At 45.8% G+C, this 13,920-nt stretch overlaps 1 pseudogene; it reads left to right on the forward strand.

Annotated features, from left to right (window-relative positions):
* The first annotated feature begins 1,549 nt into the window (after positions 1-1,549).
* The window catches only part of LOC103734443, a 20,913-nt pseudogene continuing 8,542 nt past the window's right edge, over positions 1,550-13,920 (forward strand).

Below are 13,920 nucleotides of genomic sequence, written 5' to 3' on the forward strand. Positions count from 1 at the left end.
GAGCGAGGGAGGGAGGGAGGGAAGGAGGGAGACAGAGAGGAAGGAGGAAGAATAAGAGGAGGATAAGGAGGAGGGTGGGGGGCAGACAGAGAGAGAGACCAAGTCTGGCTAACCCATAAACTTGCCTCTTACAACCTACATCTTCCTGACAAGTTTTAACTCTTAAATATTCCAGAAATTCCCAAAATAGCACTCTCCACTAGGGACCAAGAGTTTAAACACATTCAAATTGTAACTCTCTGTGAATGGATCCATTCCATAATTGTAGGAGTTCCTCCAGGTTCCAGTGGGAACATTGGCAAGCAAAATGTGAGATGCTGACGCCTGGTGAATGTTGGTCTGATTGACAGGGCTGTTCTTGCTTAGATGACATGTGCATGGCACTGTCCTTGGAGGGGACAAGGTGGATAGGTGTTGGGTTGTGAGCCATGGATATAGATTTTCACTCCCGTGTCCTTGGATGCCGGTCTGTTCCTGAAGAGAAAGAGAGCCATCAACAAGGTTAGTTATTGAGTGAATTTGCCTCCTTTTTTGCTCTCTCCCCAAGTCTTAGGCATGTGCGCTTGCCCCTTTGTGATGCTATATTGCAGCACCAAGGCCCATTCTATGTTCTTAGAAATCACAGCTTCCAGAAACATGAGTCACAAAATTTCTGCTCATTACAACTACCTAGTCTGTTATTTTGTTACAGCAGAAAAGAGCCCAGCATGGTCCTTGTACTCCTGAAGCACACTCTAAAGTGAAAAACAGACAGTGTCATAGAGATTGCAAGAGGCAGTCAGAGAACTTCATGTGCCACAAAGACAGCCAGAAGGAGGAAGGAAATGACCCATCACTGGTCGCAGTGACCTCGAGCTCCTCTGGCCAGGTCTCGACCTCCCTTTCCTCCTGACTCCCATCTCCATCCATGCCTCACTCCTGACTCTCTTGCCCCTCTTTCCTCCCATCTGTGGCTGCCACAGACCAGAGAATGAAATGGGAGAAATCATATTGGCGAATTAGTCTGAAAACAAGGGCTAGGACATGCACAAGCATACAAGTCCCAACACAAGCAGCACACGCAAACATATACAGGAGCACACATTACAACTCTTTGACATACTCATGTACACGTACCTTCACATAGGAAACCAAGACAGTACATAGACACTTCCACACTTTGAAGAATATGTATGCAAACACAGCTCTATGCAGGCACCAAAATATAAGCAAACCATCCAGACTCATACACAGAAACACACGCCTGCACACTCACATAGAAAAGTTTGCAGCACGTGCACAGTTGCATGCCAGCATGAATAGACAAAAACTGAGCACACGAGTGCACACTCATCCATAGAAATCAAGATGCATTACCACCTCCACCCCTTTGTACCTTTGTGGTCAGTTCACAGAGTCTTTGCCAACATCAAGGGTGGGGCAAAGAAGAAGGGAGTGAGCGGGTTGCCAGGCAGCACAAGGAAGTACATGTGTCACACTTCTGGACACTTCTGGACCTGGGAGGCAGGGAACAGATGAAGTTGCATAACTGGGTGGAGAGACAGGCCAGGATAAAAGGTCCAGCTGAATTCTACAGAGGAGTGGACGGTGGTCAAACGGGGACCATGGAGCTCAGCGTCCTCCTCCTCCTCGCTCTCCTTGCAGGCTTCCTGTTACTCATGGTCAGGGGTCAGCCAAAGGCCCGTGGCCACCTCCCACCAGGACCCCGTCCTCTGCCCATCTTGGGGAACCTCCTGCAGATGGACAGACGAGGCCTTCTCAGCTCCTTCATGCGGGTAAGGCATGGGTGGACGGGGGCCTCGGGGTGGGCTGGGCTCTGCCTTGGTACTTGGAGATCCCTCAGCAGAAGGAGTAAGGACTTCTTCGCGGCTCCAGGTTCAGGTGGGAAGGTTGGTGAGTGAAAGGTGGGATGCTGACACGTGGTGAGTGGTGGTCAGATTGACAAAGCTGTCCTTGCTTAGCTAGAATGTGTGGGGTGCTGTCCTCAGAGCAGAGAAGGTAGATAAATAGGTGTTGGGTTGTGAGCCATGGGACTCTGCATGTCCTTGGGTGCTTGCCCATTCCTGAAGAGAAAAAAACAGCAGAGTCATCAGCAAACAGCTCTTACTTCTGCCAACAATAGAAAGCCAAGATTAGCTGAGGTGTGTCAGGACAAAGAGGAGGAGAGGAGGTGTGCAGAGAGTGCTTATCAACAGTAAACACACAGAATTCCAGAAGGCAGCACTGGGGCAGTACTTACCAGTCTCTGTATTGCTACTTCACACACAAGATTTCATGTTCAGTTACTTTTGATTAGCAATGATTGGTCAGCACTGGTGACCTTCCCAGGAGAGAGCTAAAGCCGTGTCTGTCTCTTCTGCTCATCTGTCCTTCCCCACTGCTGTGCAGACCAAACTCTTGAATCTTGAATTTGTTACCCCCTGGTTTTTAATAGATTGTCCACTCAGATCAATGACCTATTTATTTATTTTTATTTACTTGTAAGACAGGGTCTTGCCCTATGTTTCCCAAGCTGGCCTCTAGCTCATGGTCATTCTGCCTCAGCCTCCTGAATGCTGGAGTAACAGGTGTTTGCCACCACACCTGGCCACAAAAGTTTTTGACACAAAACATGTGCTTCCCATATGTTATTCAAGTTGAAATCCTGTTTATTTTCATTTATGGAAGTTATTTTTCCTTTCTCCCTTTTATTGTTTTTTTGATAATTTCATACAGTGTGTTTTGACTGTATTTGCTCTCCCTCCCTGATCTCTTTCCAGATCCATCCCCCATCCAGGTTATCCTCCCAACTTTAAAAAAACTCATCAAGTCCAATTTGTGCTGATCACATACTCTTGTGTGTGTAGCCATTCACTGGAGCATAGTCAACCCACTAGCACACTTAAAAAAATATTTTTTTAATTGAAAATATTTATGCCAGGTGTGGTGGCGCACGCCTTTAATCCCAGCACTCAGGAGGCAGAGGCAGGCGGATCCCCATGAGTTCAAGGCCAGCGTGGTCTACATAGTGAGTTCCAGGACAGCTGGGGCTACAGGGAGACCCTGTCTCAAAAAGACCAAAAAAATTTATTTGTTGATTTTTATTTTGTGTGTATGACTGTATTGTCTGCATGTATGTATGTGCACCCAAGTCCTGAAATGGCCACAGAGTTCAGAAAAGGGTGTTGGATTTCCTGGAACTGGAGTTACAGATGGTTGTTTGTAGCCAATACTCTTAATCTCTTAGCCATCTCTCCATCCAGGCACACTTTTTTTGGAGACAGGGTCTCCTTATAGCTCCAGTTGGCCTGGAACTTGCTGTATAGGCCAGGATGGTCACAGACTCACATAGCTATGCCTGCCTCAGATTGCCAAGTACTGGGATTAAAGGTGTGTACCATCGTACCCCAGAGGCCACACTCTTAAAGAAAGTTGATACTGCTTCTCCCTCGCCCAGCATCTGTCAGCTGTCAACAGTTCCTCAGGTACAGCTGGGACATTGTGCCCACCACCTCTCCCAGTGGTGGGATTTTGCCTGGCTTGAGCTTGCACCAATATTGGGCATACTGTCAACAGCTGCTATGAGTTCATATGCACACCTGCCCTGTTGTGTCCAGGAAACAGTTTCCTTGTGGTCCTCCACCACCTCTGGCTCTTACAATCTCCTGTCCCCTCGTCCACAGTGATCCCTGAGTCCTGGAAGGAGAGGGTATGACAGAGGTGTCCCATTTAGGGATGAGCATTTTGAAGTCTTATTCTCTGAACTTTGACCAACTGTGGATGCCTGTGATAGTTGCCATCTATTGTTCAAAGATGCTTCTCTGATGAGGCTTGAGAGATGAACTAATCTATGAGTAGAGAAATAAATCATTAGGAGTTGGTTTAATACTATACCCATTTAGTAAAGTAACAGTAGTAAGTTCTCCCCTAGAGTCTACAACTTGTCTAGCCATAATTTCTTGGCCTAGATAACAGTGCCAGACATGGGTTTCATCTTGTGGAGTGGACCTTTCCTCCAGTAGGAAAGTGTTTGGTTCCTCCCATGACATTTGTGCCACTATTGCCCCAGTGGGCATGTCTTTCTAGGCTGGTTGTCACTGCAGCTCATAGGGTTCACATCTGGATAAGACTAGTGATTAATTTTCTCCTCTGATGGTGTGCACAGCACTTTCCAGCACTATGGAGGAGAGCCAGTAGGGATGAAGCTTCAAGGCCAGCACCAGCTTGATTCCTCCATGGTCTATGGCTCAATTATATGTGGTCTTTAACAATAGAATTTTACCATCTTACCTTTTGGAGGCTAACCAAGACGAACGATAATAACCTGTAATCTTTGTGGGTCTATGGGGCCTCAATGGCCGACGATTCCAAAGAGATAACCTGTTTCTGGTATGGATTTTAAACTTGCTAACCTGTGGTGTCTCATAGGAGATTGTTGTCCTATGTGTTCCAGAGTGATTCCATTTGGACTCTTTTTTATATGTATATATTTTAGTTCTTACAGTGGCCGGTTTCCATATAACTTTTTCAAAAGTTCTTTAAGAGTTATCCCTCCCTCTAATCCCTCCTCTACCTTGCCTTCCCATGTCCCACCCAATGAACTCTTCCCGTTCCATTATTTCCTTTACCCCTTATATCACTTCATTCTATCTTCCAACCTTTGCAAGGCCCCTCCCACCCACAGCCCCTTATTAATTTCCTCTCCTCTATGGGTATTTGAATTAAATATTAAATTAAAGTAATGATATTTAATAAAACACACATATCTAAAGATCCAAAGCTAACATCCAGGAGAGAGCATTAAACGTGATGTTTGTCTTTCAGGGTCTGGGCTACCTCATTCAGAGTGACTGTGTCCAGGTCCATTCATTTACTTACGGACTTCATAATTTTGCTTTCTTAACAGCTCAATAATAGTTCATTGTGCAGACGTACCATGTTTTCATTGGTCACTCATCGGTTGAGGGAAATCTAGGCCATTTCCTTTTCATGGTTATTATGACTAGACCAGCAGTGAACATGGATGAGCAGGCATCTCTGTAGTAGGATATAGAGTCCTTTCAGCGTATGCCCAAGAGTGATATGGCTGGATCATGTGGTAGAGCTAGTTCTAGCTATTTTAGAGGATTCCACACATATTTCAATGGTGGCTTTACCGTTTTGACTCCCACATAGAATATAAATTATATATTCTTATTCTTTCACAATTTAATACATGTATATATTAATTTTGGTGATTAGCACCCCCATTTCCAGTTCTCATCACCCCTCTCCTCTGCTGAAACTCTTTGTCTTTTCAACAAGTCCCCCTCCTACTTTGATGTCTCCTTTGTTTGACCCATTGGGTTTAATTGGGGTTGCTCACATGAGCAGGAGTACAGGGCTATTTACTGGAGCAGTAGTGGCTACATCACCAAAGAAATGATGTCCCTATGCCAGCACCCCTCACCTGCCCATAGTCCACAGTGAGGGGCAGAAGCATCCTGTTAGAACAGCAAGACAATGCTAGGTCTTTTCCCTGAAGGGACAATGATCTTAATATTATGACTAAACAAGGCTCTGAGGGGCTGGGCAGCATGGGATAGGCAGGAAATTACTGCCAGCATCCACTCTGAGGTGATGATCTGGTTGCCCTTCTGCCTATATATTTTGAATAGTGAAGAACTGTCCTCACCCTCCCCCAAAAAAGGGAAAGGCTAAGTGTAGTGGCACACACTTTTAATGCCAGGACCAGAGAGGAAGAAGCAAGTGGATCTCTGTGAATCTGAGGTGAGCCAGGGCTTCATAGCAAGACCCTGCCTCAAAACAAAACAAAACAGAGCAAAACAAAACAAAACAGAACAGAACAGAACAAAACAAAACAATACAATACAATACAATACAATACAATACAATACAAGAATTATTCAAAACGATGCTCCACTGTGTAGCACCAGTGGGGGCAGGGGCAGGGTGCCGAGCTGCATCCCCTGCCCTTCAGGAGCTGACATCCTGGTTTGAGGTGCAGAATAAAGTCACAAAAATAAGTTATTTGTTCACTGGGGTGGTATTGAACACAAGCAAAGCAATGGGAATTTTGACATCGTTTGAGGGTCCATAAAAGTCTATGTGGAGGCAGGACTTGAACAAAGCCTCAACGATGGTGATGATTAGTGGGGAAAGGAAGCCATTCCTGAGCAATTGTGAGGTGAGGAAGGAGTAGGTGCAGGATGAGGCCTTGAGGCCATGGAGAAGACACAGCAGTTGAGTTTGGTGTCATTGGCGGAACTGGCTTGATTGAAGCCAAGGGGAATGGTAAGAGGTGAAATGGTTCATCCAGGCAGGCAAAATAAAACACCTGGTGTTTTAGTCTGTTTTCTGTTGCTATAACAAAATGCCAGAAGGTGAAGTTCTGAAATTTTTTATTGAGCTTTTGTGCACTTTGTATAATAGATCTTAATCAAATTTAGGCCCCTCCCCTATCCACTGTCCCCCATTTTCCTTCCCCCACTGGATTTCATGCATTGTGCCTTATATGTGAATTCCTATCCAGTCAAGTATTTGTTCCCAGATGCCCCTTGGTACAAGTTCATCCAATAGAGTCTAGTCAGCCTATCTAGAGTCACTCCCTTAAAGAAGGTTTCATCTACCTCACCATGCAGTAATCAGTTGCCAATAGTCCTGCTGCCCATTTCCCTCATTCTGTGCTGGGGGGTTTTACTGAGCATTTTAAATTTCAAACAACATTTTCCAAAATCCAGACCCCTCCCCTATCCATGCCTCCCTCCATGCCCCCTCACACACACTGAACCCTATGCAATCTGCCATACATGCTGAGTCCTAGGTGTTCGTACCCAAATGTCCTTCAGTGTAAATGCATCCACTGGAGTCTAAGTCGACATCCAGTGGTCAAATGTAAGTTGTACTCTCCCTCACGTAACAGCAGTCAGTCTCAAATAGTTCTCAATCTAGTTGGTTTTTGTCTGATTGAGTAGGTGTGGGTCTTGTGCATGCTGTCACTATTGTTACAAGTTAAAATGAGCACGTTCCCAGGGGCCCAAAAGCCTTTGTTCCCTTGTGTTCGTGCACCAACCCTGGTTCTTACAATCTTTCTGACCTCTTCCACAATGGTCCCTGAACCAAGGTTTATGGGACTAGAGCGATGGCTCAGTGATTAAGACCATCTGCCATACTTCCAGAGGACCCCAGTTTATTTCTCATCAACCAGGTCTGATCGCTTACCACCATCTGTAACTCCAGTTCCAGGGAATCCAATGCCCTCTTCTTCTGGCCTTTGTGGGTACCCACATACAAGTGGCATGCACACACACAAAAATACTTAACTAAAAAGAAAAGAAGTCTCTGTAGCTCCTGATTGTGAATGCTGACCATCCAAAATCAGGCACTCTATTTGCCCAGCCTCTCTGAGGACCCTCTGCACATGTCACAACGGGGGAGAAGAAACAGCATCTGTCACATGCAGAGGAGGCTAACCATGTTGTGTAGCCTTGCTTACGACAATCCATGCTCTGAGGAACTAGCCCACGTGTGAGACCAGCATTAACCCATTCTTAGGGCACTACCCGCAAGCCCAAATTCCTTTCACTAGACCTCACCTCTCACAGGCTGCGCCTCTTCTCAACACTGCCTCTGTGGGCACCAAGCCTCCAACATGGTGACCTGTGGAGGACACACTTAAATCATGTTCAAAGCCCCACTCATGAAAAGGCAGCTGGTGCAGACAGGCAGCTCTGAGTGCCAAGTGCTGGTGACGTCCATGGTGATCCCAGAAACAGCCAGCATGCAGCTCTCAAGCAGGCTGTGGATGAGCCTGGAGCCTGATCCAGACACAGCGGCTAGTAGCTGCACCAGCTCGGTGAGCTCCATCCCAGTTCCAAGCTGCTTGTTTATCCCAGTGCTGGTGGGCCTGGGCTTGCTGGCATACAATCTGGAATGTTCTCTGGATGCTCAGTTGTGGCTCAAGAAACTGAGGGCCACTCTTCTAGGCAGATATGTTTTTGGAAGGTGGTTGTGTGGGCTTTTATCATGTGTGTTTTACTACATACTGGCGTCTTAAGTATGATGAAATTCTGTTGGTCAAGGGTAGAGAAACAGAGACAAGCTGTTGCCTCTAATTTCTGCCAACATTTGAACTTAGAAACCCAGCATTCTGCAATTTCATAATACTGCTTTAATTTTTGTCAGACTTATGCATTCAGGTGGGGTTACCTTGGGAGGATTATTTCGTGACATTAAAACAAACAAACAAAAAAACCTACTTTTACTTAAGAGTGGTGCTGCTCACCTGTAATCCAAGTGCTGGGACACCAAGGCAGCAAGATCAGGAATTTGAGGCCAACCTGTGCTGCATAGGGAGAACTCACCTCAGAAAGATTAAAAAAAAAAAAAAAAAAAAAAAAAAAAAATTTTATGGTTATTGGGAAATGAAAAAGTATGGCATGCTCTGCTACAAAAAGCGCATCATTTCCGTCTGTTCGACAAACACATTTGGACACTAAATACTTGCTAAAAAGGTGATATTTTTGTAATTTCTTTTGAAGAGGACATGTAGAGATTTTGTTTAAAAAATGTATTGAGCTATTGTATATTTAATACAATAATTCCTAATCAAATTTGTGCGCCCCCACCGGACCTCAGGCATTCCTCCATATGTGTTAAATCCCAGCCAGACAAGCATTTGTATTCAAATGTCCGTCCTTCGATGCAAGTTCATCTACAGGAGTCCAGTCAGCTTATCTAGAGATCACTGGTAAGGCATACTCTCCCTCACCCAGTAGTAATCAGTCTCCAATGGTTCTTAGACTAGGACCCAGTTTTGTTTTTTTTTTATTGAGCTTTTAAAATTTCAAAGAATATTTCCCATCCAGACCCCTCCACCATCCATGCTCCCCTCCCCCACTGAAACCTATGCATGCTGAGTCCTATTCATTCAGGTGTTTGTACCCAAATGAAGGACCCAGTTTTTTTTTTTTTTAATGTTTTTGAGAATTTCACATGAGTATGGTCTTTGCATTATTTCCACCCCTCGAAGTCCCCCCAACTCCTCCCATGTCTCCTCACTCCCTCTTAACTTCTTGTCATCTTCTTTGATACACTGAGTCCATTTAGTGTTGCTCATGTGAACCTATAAGGTTGCTCACTTGGGATTAGATCTTCCTGCCTCTTAACCACTGAGTCACGGAGCTAGTCCCTGGAGAACACTGATTCTCCTTCCCTGTAGCTCTTCATCTTGAGATGGGAACCTGTGAGCTTTCCTCCACCCACCTTGTCATGTCAGCTGGTTTTGTCATTATTCAGATCTCCTTAGGCTACCGCAATGTGGGGATTTCACTGGTGCGGCTTCCCTGCCAAGTCTAGAATGCGGCAGGTGTCTTGCCCTCCTGGCTCTTAGACGCTTTCTGTTTCCTCTTCCCAGATGTTCCCTGGACCTTAGGTGTAGAGGTTGCATTGTAGATTTATCACTTAGGGCTGGGCACTTCACAGTCACTGATTCTCTGTGTTTGACCAGTTGTGGAACTTTAAAAACATATTTTATTTATTATTTTTATTTTATGTTCATGAGTGTATTACCTTCATATGTGTAAGTGCACCCATGTTGTGCAATGCCCACGGAAGTCAGAAGAGGGTGTCAGATCCACCGGAACTGGAGTTATGAAAGGTTGTTAGCCACCATGTGGATGCTGAGAACTGAACCTGGGTCCTCTGTGAAATCAGCCAGTGTTCCTAGCCGCTAAGCCATTTCTCCAGCCACCAGTTGTGTAACTTTGTAATAGTCTCCATCTAGTCTCAAAAAGAAGTTTCTTTGATGAGTGGTGAGAGGTCCACTTGTCTGTAAACATAAAGATACATATTTAGAATATAGTAAGAAATTACTTTTGTCTAGGAAAGTGACAGAAGTAAGTTCCTAGGTCCGTGGTCTCTGCAGCCAGGACGTGGAGCATTTTAAACTTTGAAACATCACTGGTGGCTTTTTCTAATTTATTTATTTACGTATTCATTTGTGTATGTATGTGGCTGTATATGTATGTGGTTGCATGTGTTGCTCCTGTGTGGAGGTCAGAAGATATGTTACAGGAGTCAGTTCTCTTTCCACTATGTTGGATCCAGGGATCGAACTCAGGTACCTGTCTTGCTGGTCCTGGTTTTTTAATGTTTATTCCTCCTTCTTCTGTTTGGATTCATTTATTTGGCTTTTTTGAGACAGGGTGTCATATAGCCCAGGCTGACCTTGAACTCCCTATATAGCTTAGGATGACCCTCAACTCCTGATCCCCTTACCTCTTCCTCCTGAGTGCTGAGATTACAAGTGTGTGCTGCTTTACCCATCCTCTTCCTTTTGACAGACTTGTTCCCCCCCCCCCCCCAAAAAAAATTCATACCTGTTTGGAGCATCTGGTCTTGGACACGCGTTGTCCCTCATCGTAACAAAGACTTCAGTTTTCTCACATGACGATCTGAGGGATTTCAAAAATGGTAATTATCGGCATCTAATTTTTAAAATTATTTATTTTTAATATTTTATTTATTATTTTTATTTATGTGTATGAGTGTATTGCCTGCGTGTATGTAAGTGTACCCATGTCATGCAATGCCTGCGGAGGTCAGAAGAGGGCATTGGATCCCCTGGGACTGGAGTTATGAATGGCTTAGTGGCCATGTGAGTGTTGGGATTTGAACTCTGGTCCTCTGTAAGAGCAGCCAGTGCTCTTAACTGCTGAGTCATCTCTCCAGCCCCAAGTTTTTTTTTTTAAGTGCTTATTTCAAAACAAGCATTTTGAGTGGATGGTCTGAGGTGTAGTATTGACACGGCACCAGTCTCCCTGACTTATAGTTGGGGTATCCTATACGTGTAGGCAAATATCTTTTCCCCAGATTGATGAATTCAGTCAGTCCTCAGCATATCCCCCCACTAGGCTGAAGTGCTCCGTTGGGAGAAGAGATTACAAGGAACAAGAAAACAGAGCACTCTTCTGGTGTTCCCACCTCCAGCAGGGGCATTTCTGAAACTGCTACAACAGGTTCTCTGCCCTAAGCTGCCTAGCTAGTTTTTTTCTCCTGTCCTTATCCTCCTTCCCTCTGAAGAGGCAACCATACTGCCATTAGGGAATTTGGGTGACCACCCACGCATCTTCTTCCTGCTGGCTGGAGTCATTAGATGTGGCAGTTGGGGTATCCCTACAGTGGGTGTATCTAAGGGATTTCAAAAAAGCACCAGTGGTTATAACAGTCAAGTGTAGGGAGGAAAAAAAGTCCTAGACTAGCATCTGGATAAAAGTGTGATGGAGAATTAAAGGCAAGGGAAGTCAGGGAGAAGTTAAATTGGAAACCTTGGAGTGGAGGAAATGATTTCATCCTGCTAAGAACATCCATTACTTGGTGCAAAAGCTTAGCATTACCATTCCTAGGCAGAGAACCAGGAGAAGCAGGAACAAAGGATGTTTTAAAATGCCAAAATTTGGGGCTGGAGAGATGGCTCAGTGGTTAAGCGCACTGGCTGCTCTTGCAGAGAACCTGGGTTCGATTCCCAGCACCCACATGATGAGTAACAACCATCTGTAACTCCAGATTCAGGAGAATCAGATGCCCTCTTGTGACCTCCATGGGCATTGCACAGCACAGATGGACTTACAAACATACAAGCAATACACTCATATGCATAATAAAATTAATAAAGTATTTTTAAATATCTGAATTTAGTAAACCATAACTCATTGACAGGCTCACAACAGCAAGCAGCTGTGTCTGGTTTATTGCACTCCTCATCAAGTTTTAGAATCTGACTTCTGAAGCTTGACTCAAGCATCATGAACCCAGGATCTGTTTCAGGCACTGTGATAGCTGCCGGAGTGGCCAGAGTCACAGTGTGAGGTCCCTCTAATGGCCTCTGCGGTCCTGGAGGATGGTCACCTGTGTTGTCCTCAGAGGAAGTTCTTCAGGATCCCCATTTGGGTTACCGCGTGCTAGCAGAAACTCCCGGGAGCCCCATGTTGGGTACCATATGTTATGGTGGAAATTGGGGTTAGAAAAGACTCAGGAGCTCAAGGACAGTTTTATCAGCGTGTGAGAGAAGAACAGCAGGAAAGGCAAGGGATTGTTGGAATCTGCAGGAGGAGGAAGATGGAGAAGAGACAGAGAGAAAGCCACGCCCTCCCTCAGCAGCCACTTGGCAAAGGCTGGGGGTCGGGAACCTTCAGAGGAAGACTGAGGAAGCCCAGAGCACTGGGGAAAGCACGCCCAGGTTGGTCAGTATCCAAAAGAAAGAAGAAGAGACGGGAACGGAGGAAAAGCGGGAGCTGTGAGTGTCTGAGGACTCAAAAAGTGGTCAGGTCACGTGCCAGAGCCTCGGCGGTGCTGCCAATGGGAGCGCTGCAAGTGTCTGAGTTGACTTTAAAAATCATTGATTTATCATTAGTAGTAGTGTGTGTTGGTGTGTGTGTGTGTGTGTGTGTGTGTGTGTGTGTGTGTGTGACACTGCCTGTGTGGAGGCTGCAGACGACTTTATGGAGTAGGCTCTCTCCTTCCACTTTTCCATGGGTTCTGGGGATTGAACTCAGGTTGTGAGGCTTGTGCGGTGAGCCCCGTTTCCCACTGAACCATCCCGCTAGACCTGGACTTTAGGCTTTTAACAGAATCTCCAGCAAGCATGGACTTTGGGGCCTTTGGAATGCAATGGATGTGCTTTGTATTGAGAAAGAAAGTGGTGGGAGTGTGTCAGACAGAATGGTCGGGGCAGGACAGACTGGCTTCCTTTGTGAGCAGACGTTACAAGAGGTGGACGGAGGGTTATATGCAAACACGATACCATTTTCTATGAGGGACTTTAGCCCTGGAGAGTTTCGGTACCCCTGGAAGAAACACCCTATAGATGCCAAGAGATGACAGTACTACCTGTCAGTTTCCCAAGACCTGTGCTATAGAAATGATTCACACTCAAGACCACCATAGGGACCATCATTTTCCCTTCCCACCTAACCCAGTGAGTGGGTCAAGGTCATTCTCTCTGAAAGTCAACAGATTGAAGCAGGTCACAAGAACAAGAAGGAGGATTCCTGGTTGAGATGCCAGGGAGAACAGCTAGACTGAAGGGTAAGAAGGTTTCGTGTAGCCCAGGCTGGCCTCCAACTTGATACGTAGACAAGAATTACCTTGATCCTCCTGCTTCTATTTCCCCAGTGTTGAGATTATAGACATGCCCCCCACCCCAACTGAACAGAAGTGCTATAGGGCTTAGGACATCTAGTCAATCAGTGCAGACCCTGGTTGGGTTGTGGACCCTTCAATTCCTGGTTTCTCAGAAGGGCAGGAGGTGCTAATTATCAATTATATCTAAGTGTTTTCATAGTTTAACAATGAAGTGCGTGCTGAATAACCACAACCCTGTTGTCCTTATACATGGCAGATTTGACAAAAATATGGAGATGTGTTCACAGTGTACCTGGGCCGGAAGCCCGTGGTCATGCTGTGTGGGACAGAGGCCATAAGGGAGGCTCTGGTGGACCAAGCTGAGGATTTTTCTGGCTGGGGAACAATTGCTGTGGTTGAACCAATCTTCAAGGAATATGGTGAGAGTCTCAAAGACACTGGGATGGGGTCAGATGGTGGATGGTTCCAGAAATGTGAATCAGAGAAGGGAGGCAAAGGTGGGAAGGACCCAGGTTTCTTTGAGTTTCCTCTATAACGTGTGCTTCCCTTCCATGCCTAGGTGTGGGCTTTGCCAGTGGAGAATGCTGGAAGGCCCTTCGGAGATTCTCTCTGGCCACCATGAGGGACTTCGGGATGGGGAAGCGGAGTGTGGAGGAGAGGATTCAGGAGGAGGCGCAGTGTCTGGTGGAGGAGCTGCGAAAATCCCAGGGTGAGTGCCAGAGCATGGGGAGGAAAGGAAGATGGTGAGACAGGGACATGGTGTGCACAGCAAAAGAATGAGGAAGAGGGATTCAGGGG

The sequence above is a fragment of the Nannospalax galili genome, unplaced genomic scaffold, assembly GCF_000622305.1.
Source record: "Nannospalax galili isolate Female #2095 unplaced genomic scaffold, S.galili_v1.0 scaffold857, whole genome shotgun sequence".
NCBI lineage: Eukaryota > Metazoa > Chordata > Mammalia > Rodentia > Spalacidae > Nannospalax > Nannospalax galili.